This window comes from Scleropages formosus, chromosome 16 (genome assembly GCF_900964775.1).
Source record: "Scleropages formosus chromosome 16, fSclFor1.1, whole genome shotgun sequence".
Lineage (NCBI taxonomy): Eukaryota > Metazoa > Chordata > Actinopteri > Osteoglossiformes > Osteoglossidae > Scleropages > Scleropages formosus.
The window spans coordinates 9,887,203-9,905,423 of record NC_041821.1 but is presented as its reverse complement, the minus strand read 5'-3'; the positions used below and the strand labels follow the sequence as shown (position 1 = coordinate 9,905,423).

The window sequence follows — 18,221 nt, the reverse complement described above, 5'->3', positions numbered from 1 at the left end:
TGTGGAAAATTCTAAAGTAACAAGAAGGGGGTAACAAAAATCTAATGGAGTAAATGTACATTTTTTCCTTACAAACGTACTTCAGTAAAAGTAAAATGCATAGTTTGCAAAAACGCTTCTGAGAAATACATTTTCTCAAGAAATTTACTTAATTACCAGTAACTGGGTAAATAAACAGGGTAATGGGGAACCAGGTAAAATTTACGATCTGGTTTCTTTTTAATAGAGCATAACTGGTAATTGAAAAAACAAAAGGCTGAAAATGTCCAACTTGCTGCAATGTTCTGCTTGTGTCCAGGTAGCAGTCCCTTATCTCAGGGCCAGCAAATTCTATCTTGCCAAAGAGACACAGCTGGGAGGGGGGGGGGGCAGGGATTGTGGAGGATGGGGGCATGGTCTGTCTCCCTCCACTCTCAGGTGGGGCAGCCAAATACTTCTTGGCTGGGTTTTCTGCATAACCCCTGAAATGGCTGGCCCCCCCACAAGGACCCCATTATACACAGGCATGCACTGAGGGAGGTGCACTCGCTCAAGGTTCTCCTGGCACTGGCAGCGTTCGAAATCTCTCCCTTCACCTTTAATAACAAAGGTGAAAAACAACCAATCGCCTCACCCACAGTGGAACAGCTGTCTCAGGCAATCCCCTCTTCACTGTGTCCTAAATAAAAAAACATGGGTGACATTCTGCCAGTGATAAAAGGACAAACAAGTGCTGCATTGTGACATGTGGAAAAGATCATGGAGAAATAAGGGCAGAATTCGAAAGGTGAGATAACACTTTTAAGCTCTCCATACGACTGTAGCGATGGCTTTGGAGAGCAGCCCGGTAATGTCCATCTGGGGGCAAGAGTGTCGTGGTATTCCATGGGACACCGTAGCAAATGGACCTGTGCTCTCAACTAGCCTTGTCCCAATAAGGCCCTCTTCATTAACTAGAGCAAAAGAAAAGACCCTTTTGTTGAAAGATGGTTACTGCCTTTTCCGACATTTTCTTTTGTAAAAGAACCCTCCATTTATGTAGGAAAGTGCAGATGAATAATGTGTCCATTGTTAAGGACAGGTATGAGGTTTCTAATAAGGAGAAGTACAACAGTCAGACTCCATTCCAAGGAAGTCTTCACTGCAACGGGGAAGAAATGATGTTGCTTGTTGGGTAAGCGACTGGTTATCTAGAGCATTACTATTATAACATTTACGTTTGTCTGACACTTTTCTCCCAAAGCAACTTACAACGTTGAGCTATCTACAATTACTTACCCTTTTATACAGCATTGCTCAAGGGTACTACATCAGTACATGAGGTTCAAAGCAGCAACCTTTGCATCCAAAGGAAGCACCGCTAACCAGTATCCTAAGAGTTTCCTTCTTCTTCTTCTTATTATTATTACTATTTTTATTATTATTATTGTAATAACTACATAGCTACATAACTAAACTTTAAATCTATCATGACTCACAAATTTCTGTATGCAGCTGGGTATTTTATATGAGCCCTTCTGGTTAAATGTCCTATTCAAAAGGACACCAGCTGCATCCCTCCTTGGACATTCCACATTCATGGTAGAAATCCATGTTTTTTACTACGCCACTGGTTGCTATGATACCGCTGGACACATACACAGAATGCCAGAGGTCCATGAACTCAAGCAAGAAGAATAACAGCACCACAGACTGCTCTGAAGAAAACCAAGCATGGCTTCAGGAAGTGAGAGAAATCAGGGGTGAGCAAAACTGCCCGAGAAGTCACAAAGGCGAAGACGACTGACTGATGCCCGGTGGTTGGGAGTGAGTGCTCTGCAGCTGTAGTGATGGCACGCCCCCTCCCGCCCTCCCTTGGTCCACGTGACCATTTCTGAGCATGCGCCTCCAGCAGCCGGCTAGACCAGGCGGTTGCGACGTGAGGGCCAGAGAGGGAAGTTCCTGGAACTGTAGATATATGTAGCTAGAGGATTTATTCCTGTCTGCAGATCACATGACTTATCATGTGCCTGTTAGTGTAAGTCTGTGTCAGCCACCGGCTGCATTCCTGCGTATTTCCTCTATAGGATCCAAAAGAGCCGGTCTCCGAATGCAACACACATCCACTTCATGAGATTCTTCTGAAAGAACCAGAAAACTTGTCAGATCCCTCAGATCGAGGGAAAGTAAATATTTGCTCAGTTTTTTCTTCCTTTGAGCAATGTTGAAAGAAGCTGCAGTGTGCCATTGTTCCTGCCTGGGCTGAGTTGTTCTTGGCACTTCCTTCCTTCTCTGCCTCTCCCACCCCTCTCCGTATCGATGTTGCTCCTGCTGCTCCCACTACTGAAAGTGAGACAAGTGCTGACAGCGCCCAGGCCTCGCCCACCCACCCCACCTGCTTGTCCCATCTGATCCCAGCCCATCCTTGAGTTGCTGGAGAGACGGAGTGATGCTGATAGGGACTGAGAGGGGTTGGTTCGGAGTGGCCGCTGTGCTGATGGGTACGGTTAAGAGGTGGTAGTGCTGAAAGAAGGGGCTGTGGAACGGAGAGGTTATGGTCAGATAGAGATGGGGTGAACTGGAAGGGGGCGGTGGGGCTATAACAATGACGGTGAGATGTGTCCATACACCGCTGGAGCTATTTTAAATTTGAAGATGACCTTGCACAGATCTGTCTATGTGTGTTCTGGTGTCCGTGTGCGAGTGTGTGGAGGTTGTGTATGCAGGTTTGCCATGATCCGTAACAGAAAGATGGTCGAAGTCACAGCAACCTGTATTTATTTTTTCTTCTTCATCCGAGTAGGAATCTGGAATCACACTCAGCCCATTGCCATTCCACTCTGTCCCCAGAGCACCAACCAACCTTTAATTATGTCTCGTAATGTGTGAAAAGGGTTTGGTTGAAAAAATGGATACAAAATGTTATCAGTACATGCACTGCACTCAGTTCTTCAGACCTTATGAATGAACCCATTATTTTGAATGAAAAAATGATTGAAGAATACTCAGAAAGCAAAAGCCTCTGAACGATGTACTTTTGAAAATAATAAACAGTGCCGATAAATAAAGCTGCACAGCCCATCATAAATTCTCAAGAAATGCACAAATATTTGCCCGATTATGTATATGGTGACAGCCATAATTGTAAATGAATGAGATGGACTTTTCTAACCATCCTCAGCTTAAACAGGGCAAAGTATCGCCCTGGATCTGCCATGATCCCACATGCCAGTTATCACACCCCCGACCACATTGCAGTCTGTAGCACCCGGCAGGAATCAGGGGGGTCAAATATAAAAAGCCGTGCCACCGCTCCCAGGTTGTGGAATCTCTCCAAGACAACCGTCCTCTCTGTTTTCACAACCGGCATCTCATCCTTTACCTTGTCTTCCTGTCTCGTTTCCCCAGCACCGTCTCTTCACCCCAAGCCCTGACGTCCGGACCTCGACCACGACTTCGTCCTTCGACCACAACCTCGGATCATCCCTTAGTGGCTCACTGACTCATTGACACACGCCCGTCCCTCACCACGAATCTTGCCTTGCCCTTCGGATAAGTAATAAACAAACCCGCACTTGGGTCCTACCTCCGGTCTCCTGCACTTGTGTCCATGGCACCAGTACATTTATAGAGACATGGACAGAGCAAGCTGGACAGAAGTACCAGCATCTTCTATGACCAAATTCAGCAGCACCATAATGAACTGTTTGCTGCAAAACAGCAGAGATCAGCTGAGTATGAGTTTGACTTTAGGAGGAGGAATATACAAAAGCTTCACTCAACATGTGTCAAACGTCAGAGTCACATTGGCTCTTTAGGCAATGTACTAATGTAAATTTTGCAATCAGCCATTTACATCCACCCAGCATGTGTCTAATTCCCACATGACTGATAGCATAGTGCAAACAGAGTGCAGACTCTACACCGTCGCAGTTCCTACAAGTTCTGGGTCCCCTCTGCACAATGTGTCCCTACACACAGTGAACTGTGTGTGCTTCTTGGGCTGCTCTCCTAGATCCACCTGGCGTTTCATCACTGCTTCGCATTCCCTTCTGTTTGGAAGAAGGGTCAGGATTTAAACTCCATCCTGGGCTCTGTAGGGTCTATGTGGTGTGACATGAACGCTGGTGAAATGTCACAGCTCTTCCCTTTATCCAAGGCTACCACTCTCCCCCCTTGCACTTCCAGCCCGACGTTGAGACTCCTTTTTTAGTCCCTGTCCCTCTCCGTCCCTCTTTTCAAGCTGGTCTTTGTTGTCTTTCCGTTTCCAGGCACGCACGCGACAGATAGGTGAACTGGTGTCCTTCACTGTACATACCTGTCAAACCGGACCTCCAGCACCACATTTCCCCGCCTTCCTACCTTGACTTCTGCAGGTTGATGCGACATTCCTCTACGCTACCGCAGCCTAAATTCCATTGAATTTCTCTCCAAACAACAAATGAATCAAAGACACAGGAACAGGGCGCCCAGAAAAATGCAGCTGGAGATTTTTGACTTTCGCTTTCAGAAGAAAGCTTGACTGACGCGCCTGGCTGTCTGTAGGAGCCGGCGTCCCTAACCGAGAAAAACACACACTGCTGACGAACACAAACCCAGCATCTTGCCCCCGCCAACGCACTGGGATAAAACTTGCCCCCGTGACTAGGGAAAGTGTGGGCTTTAAATCCACTTGCACAATGCTGGTGAGGCAACCGCTGGGCTGCCAGACAAGTTCCAGCCCGTGGTGAGCATTTAGAGATGGAAACTTCCTTACCTGGCGAGTGGCGGCTGCAGTGGCGTCTGGCCGCTCAGGGTCTGTGATGCGGTCTAGTAAGCGGAGCAAGGGCAAAAAAGCTTGCACAGGTGCATGTTGCTCTGCCCTTCCCACCCCACGGCCCTACGTCCAGCCCCCTCCGCTCTCCACAGTCAGGATCTCTCCTCTGTGTCCCTCGCCGTCACACTCGCGCGTGGATCTCTCCGGTTACCGTCTCATCCAACGGAGATGGGGAGAAATGAAAAAGGGAGCCCCCGTGGGGTCTTGCAGAGAAGAGCGATCAGTTGTCAGGAGCCGGAGCGAAATACCTGACAGTCACTGACAGGAGCCTCACATTCCACTGCGTAGAGGAAGGGGAAGAAAGGAGAAACGTCCTTTAGGGTGCTTACAGACACACGCACAGACACACAGACGGTCGATTTGTGTACGTCTTTAACTTAATCTCCGGTCCCAGTTGTACGTTTGCTGTTAAAAATGATACTCAAAATTCTAGAAAGCTTTGTGTGTGTGTCTATATGCAGCAGCTACATACTAATAAAATGTTGGAAATAGGCAAAAATTAAATTAAGAGCTGGTGGTTTTCCAGTAAATGAGAGCACCTCTGCTGTGGCGGTGGAGGACCTTTCCTCCCGTGTTTCTCCTCCCGACGCTCCTCTCGCAATGCTGTGCTCGTGCTCTTTGTATGCTCCCTGCCCCTGAACTCGCCAAACCAGAATGGCTCTCTGCGCACTGGCGGCTCCCCATAGCTCTCAATGGAAACGCTATCCTGCGCTGCTCTGAGCCGGACCTGGACTCCAGCCAGACCTGCATTCCGTCAGTTTCGGGGAGTGTATTCTTACACCTTTCCATCAGTGCAGAGCCTTGCCTTCAGTGAGCTTTAAGTATGGAGGAACGCAGGTGAGGAATAAAATCCATTCCATTAAAAAAGTTTAAAAAAATCCTTTTTACTTTATAAAAATAAAGGAAATAAAAATAAAGCGAAGTGTGAATTTGCTTTAGATGAAAGATTACAATTTTTTTTTTAAACACTTTTGAAGGGACCTTTTTTGAAAACTGATCTTTTCTTCTGTATATCAGTTATGAACATTGTCATGTCAATGCAGTTATTCATGCGTAGTAATTGAACAATAATGCGAAAAAAGAATAGGCCTGTCTTCTGCGTGATAAGAACACAATTACTAAAGCAGTCACCAGAAAATATAATCACATGGGGGGAACTGCACACTTTCCCTGCATATGTTAAAAGTCGTATTATCTGAACAGCTTTATATAGCAGAAAGCAAGACATCATGTATCTATAAGTACCCATGCAAGCCTTACCTACAGTAAAATGGAATCTTCTGGAAGCAGCTGTTGGGTGTGACGCTACTTGGAACTGACCTCTCCCTCATGCCAGATGTCAGGCTGACCTCCTCACTGTCCTCCCCCCTATGACTGTTGAGACGCAAGAACCACAGACTTATGGTGAACTCAGAACTTCTATAGCGGAATTGAAAAGAGAAGTAATGAGAATTCTCTTTCTGTTTCAAGTCACCAGTGAGCACACACACACGCACACACGCGCACACACGCGCACACACATGCGCACACACATGCGCACACACACCGGTAATCCTGAAGGCAGCCTTAGAAGAGCCGCAAAGACCTCAGCTCCTGTTAAAGGCCAGGGGAGGTCATCAAATCTCTCTTACTTGCTCTTTCACTCAAAGTTTTCTCCAAAAAAATCTATTTTATACCTTTACGCTTTAGTATTTAAACAGACTACTATACACAAGGGATAATATTTAAAGGATAAAAATCTTAGACTATAGAAGTTGTGTGGTGCAGAAAGAACTTTCATAGATACAGAGACACGGTTCAGAATTTAGTCTCTGAAAAGTGCCTGGAGAGAGATCTTTAAAGATACCAAATTAATTGCCAAATTCCTTTATTCTAACCCTTTAATTGATATCAATGTGGCTTCATGGAATTCAGGGTTTCTTTTTGCCTGATAGTCAATACATTTGGTCTTCTCTGTTTCTTATTGACATCGTGGTGGTGTAACGGGTACCACTGATGCCTCACAGCTTCTGGGCTTGGGTTCAGACATGGGTCCAAAGCCTGTCTGTGGAGTTGGTATGTTCTTCTGTTTGTGTGGGGTTCATACCACACTCCATAAGGTTTGTGTTAAGGTGAAACATTGCCTCTGAAGTGCCTTTAATCAGTTTGTGATTAAGTCAGTGTGTGTGTTTGCTTTGTGATGGTGTCCAGAGTGTATCCTGCCATGGACTCTATGCTTCTGAGATAGACTCTGGACCACTGTCACTCTCCATTGCACAAGTGATTACTGAGAATGATTGCCATTCTCATATGCCCTTACCATACTGAGAGGTATTTTAACTGTGGTAAAGCTTGATTGCCATCACTGATTGCAGTGATCTAAAGATGATCTGGATAGAAGTTAAATTTCCTGGTCTGAATCGTGACCAGTTGAGCATCACCCTGTAGTTTCACAGAGCCAAGGAGTTTCACACCATTCCTGTTGTTCAGGATATCATTCTTCTCATTGCTCCTGAGCCAAATTCAAACAAACACATCCCACTGTGTTCCGTCTTTTGTCTCTGGAAGAGGTACTCATCCTGGGGTCCACAGCCTCAACACCAACATCATTTTGGAGCAAGAGTGGAACATCCATTTTCTCCAGCAACTCAAATGGCTCAGACTCCTCTTTTGAATTCCATTAAGCCCCATGGACCATGAGCAAAGTTGAGGAACACTTGCATGACTTGGAAAAAGCTACAAAAGTGAAAAAATATGAAAATATGTTCATTTAACAGTGAGTGAGGTTATGATGAGAAGCTCAGAATATCATCCGCAGGCCTCAGTATGAGTAAGTGAAGCTGGTCAAGTATTGAGTTGAAGAAGGCTTAAGGCACACGAACAGTGTCTGCATACTGTGGTTTCCTCTTCTCTGGGGTAGAATACCCTGAGTAGTGGGAAACTGAAGTATGAACTGCTCCCTTATGTTATGTCCTAGGGTAAACAACAAGCTACCCTTTAAGTCAGTATTACACTGAAATCAGCAGTGTACAACATGTTACTTTGACCAACCAAACCATGCATGCACTTGCCATGTCAAGCCAGTCTAAAAGAAAGGCAGGTCTTAACAACCAAATAAAGTGGTAGATCAGAATGACCTCTAGGTACAGTCAACAAACCATGACTTCATTCCCCTAGGCATGAAGGTGAAGGTGGGGGACAGTAGTCACACCAATGTTTCCCCAACAAGCAAAATCAGTCTGACACTTGGCACCAGGGAACTTGTCCTCATCCCAGAGCTTCTCATATAGGTGATCTGATGTTATACGTGACTATCTCATTACACCTTTTTGTGGAGACTTCTTCCTGGATGGAGTAATGAAAAGAATGAGAGAGAGTGCATGGGGAAGAGAGTGAGACTGAGACATGGAAAAGGCCATTCAGCTCAACAAAGGGGGGCCTAAGCAGTCCTTTGCTTAGCGCCTCCTTTTTTCGCAATAGACAAACAAAAGAAAGGGGAGAAGCCAGACAAACTGGAAAAGGAGGTGATACACAGGAAAGATTCTGCGGCCTTCAGGCAAGCCAAAAGGTGAAAACTAGATTGCTGAGCTAGTTTAAAACCACAGCACCAAGTTTATCAATTCTGGTTTTAGAGGCAAGGTAATAGAATTAAAGTTTAATGTCTAAGTTGTTTCAAAGAAACTATTTCACCAGGAGGGGAAACCAGAGCACCAGCACTACCTACTGCCCCACCCAAGATGCCATACTTTTCAGTGAAACATACAATGGCTTTCTCACAAATACACGTTTGTGCCCATGTAAAACAAACACAGCACACTTTGGACACGTTTCTCGAACACACAAGTGAGAATGGATGTAAGAGGTAAGGCTGAAACGCTGATGTGACCTCTGTAAAAAGCATGGAGAATACAGGCATCAATCCTACTACCTCGTGCATACTAAGCAAGAGCTCTACCATTTGAGCTAAAACTCATTTTTGACTGTAAGACCACCAGAGGAAGCAACTAAAAGAGGTCAAATACACAAAAATTGAGGCAGAGTTGTGTTTGTTCAGAAAGAGAAGCAGTTTCACAGTTTCTGAGTAGAGTAACTGGAGTAGAGTAAGTAGAGTAACTGCAGTAGGTGCGTGTTTGTGTGCACAGAGACACATTCAGCTACAGGTTCCATGGTGTAATGGTCAGCACTCTGGACTCTGAATCCAGCGATCCGAGTTCAAATCTCGGTGGAACCTTTACTTTAGCCTCGATGGCGAACACTTATTACCTTCCCCAGCAACGACGAGTCTCGTTCGGTTCCTCCCTCTCTGTCTTTTGCTCCGGTTCTGAACTTTACACGAGCTCCTCGCTGTCGCCGCACTGGACTCTGAATCCATGGAGCTGAGATGAAGTGTTGGTGGAACCTCTCCGTCTGTCTTTGTCGGTTCCAAAGTGTCTCTTCACCTGTATTATAACGAACGAGGCTCAGGTGTTTCCTGTGGAACGTACAGCCGCCACCTCCTCGACGCGTCATGTGTTTCTCCACTGCGGCCTCAGTCACTGAGCTTGATGTGCGAGGCTACGTCTGTCATTAATTAAATAAGAAAAATGTAGAGTAGCACACACTGACTACATGGCTGGTTAGCACACATGGTTCTTGTATGCTTCTAGTATTGCCAGGCTTATGTGTTTGATCCCCATGAGGTTCAGTGTCACCTGCCCTTCTCCTCAAACACACTTTTCAATCCCACCAGCCGTCAGTAGACTTGGGTTTCCTTTAGCTCTCTGGTTTTCTCACCTCGGGAGAGAATTATGTTCTGGCTAAGACTTGCCACACTTTTTAGCACAAAGTGCAATGACTAAATCAAACGCACTAAGTGAAACATACAGAATGTGGAAGTTGAGCCTGCGATCTCTCATATGGAAAGCAAGCACACGTCTATTTGAGCCAGTTCCTAGGACTAACTCCTGTCGTCCTAGCCGAAGTAAGGAAAAGTGCTCAAATAGACGTGTGCTTGCTTTCCATATGAGAGATAGCAGCTCAGCATCCACATTCTGTATGTTTCACTTAGTGTGTTTGATTTAGTCATTGTAGGAAAAGTGCTCAAATACCCTAAAGCTCAGCGGGAGCTTTGTTAGTTCAGAAAAAAAAGCCATTTCAAAGTCTCCAGATACAGTAGTTGCTGTATCTGTGCATCCTTCCACGGTGTAATGGTCAGTTTAAGTCTTGGTGTACCTGTGGTGCCTTTTTGTGCAGGTTGCTGACGGTCTGTCGTTGAGGAACTGGTCATCGAATCTCTCTGATGGTAATTCCCATCTCCACCTTCAATATTTACATTATATACAACATTAAATTTCTGTTCACTGTCTTGTCTGTGCAGGTACTGGTGTGATGAACATTGGTGATGATGATAATAATGATAATAATAATAATAGTAAAAGGTTACTTCCCAACTACAGCATTACCAGCTATTCCCAGAGGAGCAGCAGTGTGGAAAAATTTGCAATATTTTGTCATCTGAATTAATTTCGGTACTCCTGTGTTTTTTACCAGAAGTGTGCACATTGCTGACCTTCAGTACTACAAGTGATGATCTGGGCTCCAGCGTGACAAGAGTCTCCAACCCGCAGCCTTAAGTGGTACAGGGTGGAAAGGTAATGCTCTTACTAATGAGCACTTTCCCTCTTTGTTCCGCCATATCCTTGTGGGCTTATGGCTAGAATGTTAATCTGTCTAAAGCCATTGAACTCATGCAGAGACTGCAGCTAATGTGCAGATGGGGGTGTCAGAGGAAAAGCACCGTTTCTGAGCCCATTCCATGTGGCCCCATTTACGCTCCTTCACCCTGATGCCCAGGCCCTGACTTTCTACAGGATCTACACCACGTTCTGGTTCAGCCTGGGACACAGGACTGCCCATCTTGTCTGAGGGTTTCGCAAAGACAAAAATAACTGCACATGTTCTGCTATGCAGTTTTTAAAAACCACCGAATCACAAGTTCAGTTCTTTGTATTAAGTGGTTCATAACTAACCCAGCATGGACACCAAATATGACCTCCTTGGTTGTGAGGACCTTGGAATCATAAGAAAAATAGCCCAGTTAAAAGTGCATATGCGTAAGGACTGGACATCTAACCCTTAATGAGCAGAGAATATGAACATAACAAAAATGGAATTAACGATATGTAGACACTACAGGTAAACAGTTTAGTGTATGAGATGACAACCATTTTTTATGCCATTACATTGAATAAAGTGGAGTTTTATTTGAAAATCATGTCCCTGAAAAGCTATGAAAGTACTTTTTTTAAAAAAATTAGAATAACTTTTAAAGAAAGCATCCATCACAGTAGACGACAAGCAAGAAATTACGACCTGAATGAGGAAACTTCGTGCTTGGAATTTAAAAGCATTGAATTAAAAATGTGTTTGTGATTTTTGTATTTGCTGTGTCCCTGAGCAGTTTTACCAGAAGCAGTAGAAACACCCAGAAGAGATCAGTCATTCAGCTAAGTTGTTCAGGCACAAGAAGTAAAAGGAAGTAATTTTATAATGCCAAATTATTATTGTACTTGGAGAGTTACATCAACAGTTTGGCATATCCTTTGCCACAGAAACACACACAGCTGTGAAACATTTTCACACTTACAATGCCTTTTACATTTACATTTATTTATTTAGCAGACACTTTTCCCCAAAGTGACATACAACTCATCTTTTTCCAAATCATATACATGTATCTGAAATGGCAGTAGGTCCCATCATAAGGAAAAATGTGTCTGATCTTTCGCTAGTTACTGTAATTAGAAGGAAGCCGTTTGGGTTAGTTAGTGTTTTTTGTTCAGATCTTATCGTTATGCTTTGTCCTGAGTCTTCTATTCCCACATAATCACAAGGCTGGTGTGGCCTTTGCTTAGTCGCACACCTTAAAAGAATTCAAACTTTTTCTTGGTAAAAGAAGAAAAAAAAAACTGAACATAAAGGGCAAACCAAGTTTTCGCAAGTGTGGAAAAAAAATTACAAATCAAACAGAAAGAACCTAAAGGAACAAAATCAAAAGACAAAATAATAAAGAAGAAGAGAAAGTTGCATTCCTGATCATTAACAAAACAGCTTTGCTCCAACTCGACATTTTTTCTGCTTTGGTTTTTACAACTTTAGAAGCACAAGTCACCATGTCCTGGAAACATAACCTGGTCCTGACCAACTGATCACATCAGGCAAATACAGAACACACAGCATTCAAGCACTTTAAATGGTGTAAGTAAATAGCTAAATGAATGAATGAATGGCAAACAGTGGGAAAGAAGAGGTTTTAACACATGCGCGCTATAAACAAGATAATGCTGTTTAGACCACATTGTGCTGTTGTTCAGGCGTTGGTCGGTTTTGACCAGGGAGCACCCAGTTTCGCTGAACTGAGGGAACTAACTTTTTTTGCGGTTGGAGAGATCCATATGTGTATCTGTGTGTGTCTATGTGTACTGGAGGTGGCAAGGGGACGGGAACCTGGGGGCGTCTTGACTCCCGCTGTACCTCAGGACCACACAATCGTGTGCCTTACTCAGCAGCTTCCTGTAAAGATTAGAACTTTATTGCGAAAATTCCTGACGGGCTTACAAGCTTGCGATCAAGCCCTCCGACACGGGCCGATTATTGTACAGCCTCACAGCAGCGTCCCTAGAGCTCAGCACACCCTCAGAGAGAAGGCCTGTGCAGCAATATAATCTCTATCAATCACTGCAAGCACCTAGTAAGGAGGAAAGCAAGCCAAAAATCATATTTTACATTTATTACTTCATAACACTGTGAAAGCTTATAACATAAACAGAATAATAACACTCTTTCCTATACTACACTGCCATAAAAGTTTTGTCAGTATGTTGTCAGATGTCATTTTTTTTATCTTGATAAACCACTTATGGGAAAAAAAAAACTTCTCTGAGTGCTCAATCTCAAGTTTAGGATTATGGGTGATTATTGCCAGGAGAGCTCTGTGGTAAACTGTTTAAACTTTTTATTTTCATGACTCTGTAAAAGTGTTTCAGTTGTGCTATAAACCATTACCTTCACTTAATAAAATTTATGCAGATTGTCACTCATCTGCAACGGAGAATTAAGACGCATGCAGTGAGTCTCGGTGGATATGGCGACCCCTCGTGGTGAGAAGTGAAATAGTCAGAACCATGAGTCATGGACCAAGTGACAAATAGATCGGACCCTCGTCTCGGGAACACGAGTGTAGGACAAAACTCCCTTAGGACAATACCCTCCAAGAATAACTTCACTATTAAATTAGTTAATTTATTTTTTTTCTTGCAATTATAATGGTATTAAATGGCATTAAAGTGCAAACACAGGAAAAACAGGGGCTTTTGTCATTTTTAAATTTTAATTAAGAAGATTTTGTCCTAGTTTATGTTTCAAAAGATGGGGTTTCATCCCACTTGTGTTTCAAAAGAGGATGTTTTGTCCGAGGGGGAGTTGTCCGGAGCCGTGGAGATGCACGCAGTGACTCTGGGTGGATATGGCGACCCCTCGTGGTGAGAAGTGTAATAGTCCGAAGCATGAGTCATGGACCAAGTGACAAATAGATCGGACCCTCGTCTCGCGAACGTTTGGTGTACAGCTCGTGTGTGTGTGCCAGGTGACGGTGTTTAGAACTGTTACCATGCTGTTCAGGGATTCACGTTTGACTCCCAGCTGTAACAGTTTTGGTCAAGGCCCTTGCTCTAAATTTCTTCAGAAAAAATCATTGCCTGCTAGTATGAATGGATAAATAATTGTTAGCGGCTCACATAAGTTTCAGAATATAATACTGGAGAAATAATAAACAATTTTTATACAGATTTTAACAGCTATTGTAGATGTCATATCATAACTTGTACCATCCCCTGAGTGAGGACAATGTGGAAGCTGCAATGTGTAGTAGTGTAGGACAAAAAATTGCATAGGACAAAACCCCCATAGGAAAATACCCCCCAAGGATTAGTTCAGCATTAACTTGCTTAATTTGTATTTTTTCTTCCAATTATAATAGTATTAAATTGAATTAAAGTGCAAAAACAGAAAAATGGGGCTTGTGCTATTTTTTTTTTCCATTTAATTAAGAAGGTTTTGCCCCACTTTGTGTTTTCAAAAGAGGGGGTTTTGTCCGAGGGGTTTTTGTCCTAGGGGATTTTGCCTGGACCCCCTCGTCATTTACCCATTTAGCTGGAAGCCATTTTCTGACCTTCCGATTACATTTATTATTTTAAGGTTTAATTCTGAACAGAGACTCAAATACCACACTCATGAACTTCTGGGCCATCGTCCTTTTTCACATTTTGTCACACCCCCGGGAACGAGCGAAGCACCTACGGGTTAATTGAACCACTGGGATATAAGGAGCTCTGAGTCCACACCATGACGCGGATTCTCGCAAACACCTTTGTGGTTTTGCAGTATCAGCGTCTTTGCAGTATCGGTGTCTTTGCCTTGCTTGTTCCCGTGTTCCTGGTTTCTGACTCTCGCCCGTTCTCCCTGACCACCGACCTTCGGATTGCCTGTATTGTGACGTTCGTGCCTTGCAAGACCTTCGCCTGTCCCTGACTTTGTTTACGTCCAGTCCTACGAACCTCGCTGAAAGAATAAAACCAAGAAGCAATTGGGTCCACTACCTACCTGTTTCTAGCCTGCTTGTGCCAAACATGACACATTTATCGTTTACATTTATTCATTTAGCAGATGCCTTTTTCCAAAGCGACTTACAGTGTTAAGGTTACAGTTATTACAAGCTCACAATTATTTACCCACTTATACAGCTGGGTAATTTTACTGGAGCAATTTAAGGTTAGTACTTTTAATGATGGGGGGCATAGTGACGCAGTGGGTTGGACCGGGTCCTGCTCTACAGTGGGTCTGGGGTTCAAGTCCCGCTTGGGGTGTCTTGTGATGGCCTGGCGTCCCATCCTGGGTGTGTCCCCTCCCCCTCCAGCCTTATGCCCTGTGTTGCCAAGTTAGGCTCTAGCTCCCCGTGACCCCGAATGGGACAAGCAGTTCAGGAAGAGTGTGTGTGTGTGTGTGTGTGTGTGTGTACTTTTAATGACTCTGCCATGAAGTAATGCTGAATTTTAATAACTTTCTCATATCATTGGAATTAAAGGTTACAAAGACAGTGAAAAGCTTCGGTCTGACAGATGTGACTTTTAAGTTAAATGGCTGTATGCTAAAATAAAACCAAAATTAACTAAAATGCAAAGCTTATTGTTCCAGATTGCAGGAGGGCTTAACTATAGATACATACATATGCATTACTTCACAAATTGTACAGATTTAATGAAAAATGTCATTAAACTATATGAAGGGAAAATATTCTTATTCAGACCTTCAATTTCTATGGAAATTCACATACACTATAACATCTTTACTGTTCTTTCTTCGTGGAAGTAATAGGGTAGCGTCAGTGCGTGTTCTCGTGTCAGATCCGTAAATACTTTTTTAATCTTCTTCCTGGTAAGTTTGCACTAGAGATTTCTTGTTAACAAAATACAGTTGAATGCATGAATGCCGACACTGTAAAAGGCCCGCACAGCGAACTCGTGTGGATAGTTGTCTGAAAAGACAGCCCAAGCCCTGCTTTGCATTGTTTGCACCGGTGGGTGAGCAGGACCAGGCCTCAATGATTCTATCAACCATATCCACTACCTGCTCGCTGGACCCTATACCTTCTTAAATCTTGTTTTACCTCTGTCATCTAACCTATACCTAATATCACACATCTCTATCATCTGGGATGATTCCACACACACAAACACACACTGCCTGAAACCGTTTGTCCCAAGCGGCGTCGCGGCTTATTTAAAACTGTGATTCTGAAACCACTTCTCAAGAAAACCCATCCTCTCTCCTCAGCAATTTCTGACTAATTTCTAATCTCAATTTCATTACTAAAATTCTGGAAAAGGTTTTCTCACTCAAAATCAACTGTTGTACTTATTCAGAATTATTTGAATTCAAAATTTCAGTCTTGCTTTCATCCTGGGTACTGTACCAAAACCCAAAACTGCACCTGTCGGAGTCACCAACGCATCTTCTTGTCAGCTGATTCACACTTTCCAGCAGTGCTCATCCTCCTGGATTTCACTGCAGCTTCCAAGACCAGCGATCACAGCATCACTCTGCACAGGTTGGAGACATATCTGGACCTTTCTACTACTGCCCTCAGCAGGTATGGATCCTGGATCATACTGGAACACACACCCACCTTCTGAACTGCTTGTCCCATACAGGGTCTCGGGGAACCGGAGCCTACCCGGCAACACAGGGTGTAAGGCCGGAGGGGGAGGGGACACACCCAGGATGGGACGCCAGTCCATCGCAAGGCACCCCAAGCGGGACTCAAACCCCAGACCCACCGGAGAGCAGGACCCGGTCCAGCCCACTGCGCCACCATGCCCCTCATACTGGAACAGATTCCAGTATATATACATTGGTGCCAGTTCCTCCCCATCCTCACTTTCTCCTGTCAGACATGGAATACCTCAGGGTTCAGTGCTGGGGCCAGTACTCTTCTCTTTAGAGATGCCACTATTAGGTGATATTATCCATAAATATAATATAAATTTCTGCTTTTATGAATGACACATAACTCTAGCAAGCCATCAAGCCCCAAAACATGCTTGCATGATATACAAATCTTGCTGTCTAGGTGATGTCATGGCCTGGATGGGTGTTAAGTCCCTTGCCTTAAATAGAAATAAATCTGAAATTTTACTTCTACAACCTAAAATGCACTGCAGTAAGCTCTCTTTCACCACGTTGCCATGCACAGCAGGGGTAGGCTACCACTCTGACCTCTAAATGTTTATTTTTCCCTCCTGTTCCAGGAGTTTTTTTGCTTTCCTCTCCTCCCAGCTGGCTTATTCATCTGGCACATTATAACTGTTCACATTCATTTGGGTGTTGATTTTCTCCAAAGCAACTTAAATTTGTTTTTACCTATTCATACAGCTGGATAATTTTAGTGGGGCAATTTAGGGTAAGTACCATGCTCAAGAATACTACAGCTGGAGGTAGGATTCAAACCTGCACTCTTTGGGTCCAGAAGTAGCAACTCCAACCTCTGCGATAGCAGCTGCCCTTCATGTTTCTGTATTTGTCTGTTTTTGTCAATTTTGCACTCTGCATAACCCTGCTGAGAAGAGTACTTTATAAAAATAAAATGAAGTGCATTGAATAGAATTGAAATAAACCAACTGAGTTGAATTCCACAGGGTTTAATACAAGCAGCAGTTTTACCGTATACCTTTCTGCTGTGTTCACCTCTTGTTCTTCTACAGAGCCTTATTATTCACCTTTACCTGCTCATTAACAATGCCATGCAGACTCCACAGCTTCGGCAAAGGAACGAGACTGAAAACAAGCCTGTTTTTGTTCCCAGAGGAACCAAAAATGGAGCAAAACATCAACAAAGCATCTAGTCTATCAACTCTTCATTACTTCTGTAAGTGCAGTACACACACAGTGCCTCACAGACAGAAGTATTGGCATGGGAGCGCTGGTTATGTACCTTGGCAACGGCGCTCCATCAAAAATTGAAGATGAAAGCAGATGGTGTGACTATATGCTGGTCAATGCTGGTCATCAAGAGCTGTGGATTCAGCCTCTGGTTTTGCTTTATTGTACAGTTTACTATGACAGTAAGCAAATTTTAATGCATGATTATAGTCTTTAAAGCCAGCAGGTGCCTATTTCCCAAGGACCAGCATTGGCCTGTATTGTTTTTCAATTCCCATGCAACACGTAATTTAGTTTATATTTGTGCAGTAATTGGTTTCCGCTCCTTGAATATTAGCCCATATGCACATGAGTGCGCCTAAGCCAACGAGATTTCCCAGATACACCCAAAACATGTATCTAATGACAATTCCTAGAGCTGGTCTCTTTTTGAAGCTTCAGCAAAGATCCAGCCACACTGTTGGGTATTCTATGGGCACTGCACTGATCGTATCGCATTTATCACAGGATGAGCCGTTCAGCTCCACTTTGGGTCTTTGCTGAGGCAGCGTGTGGGGTGAGGAGAAGAGAATGGCTCTCATCAAGGGGGCTTGGACACTAATGCATCTCATTTACCAGATGCAAATGCGCTGATTTTTAATTAGGGCCCAAGGGGGCAAACATAGGATTATCATCAAAGTGTTTTGTTTAGTTTTTCAACACAAGACAAGTGTATGAATAAATCACTGTGGTATTTGAGTCTTCAAGACCACTGCTGAATGTTAATTCTATTCACTGCTTCCTGTAGAAGTCATAAAGACTGTGACCACAATGATATGAAGATGTGCCATGATTGGTAAATCATACATTTCTGTGCGGGGTGTGGTGGTGCAGTGGGTTGACCTGGGTCCTGCTCTCTGGTGGGTCTGGGGTTTGAGTCCCGCTTGGGGTGCCTTGTGACGGACTGGCGTCCCGTCCTGGGTGTGTCCCCTCCCCCTCCAGCCTTATGCCCTGT

The 18,221-nt window shown here is 43.9% G+C and overlaps 1 protein-coding gene and 1 non-coding gene across 6 annotated transcripts in view; one reads left to right on the top strand and one right to left on the bottom strand.

Moving 5' to 3' along the window:
- Positions 1-5,412, bottom strand: part of rbm47 (RNA binding motif protein 47) — a 35,928-nt gene extending 30,516 nt beyond the window's left edge. For all 5 annotated transcript variants that reach the window (XM_029259123.1, XM_029259119.1, XM_029259124.1 and 2 more), the window contains exons 1-2: positions 5,314-5,412; positions 4,715-5,054 (exon numbers count right to left, since the gene is read on the bottom strand). The gene's annotated coding sequence lies outside the window, so the exon portion shown is untranslated. The remainder of the gene's footprint in view (positions 1-4,714; positions 5,055-5,313) is intronic.
- A 3,500-nt stretch (positions 5,413-8,912) lies between these two features.
- Positions 8,913-8,984, top strand: trnaq-cug (transfer RNA glutamine (anticodon CUG)). The gene has a single exon. It is a non-coding gene; the product is annotated as a tRNA-Gln (tRNA).
- The last annotated feature ends 9,237 nt before the right edge of the window (positions 8,985-18,221 follow it).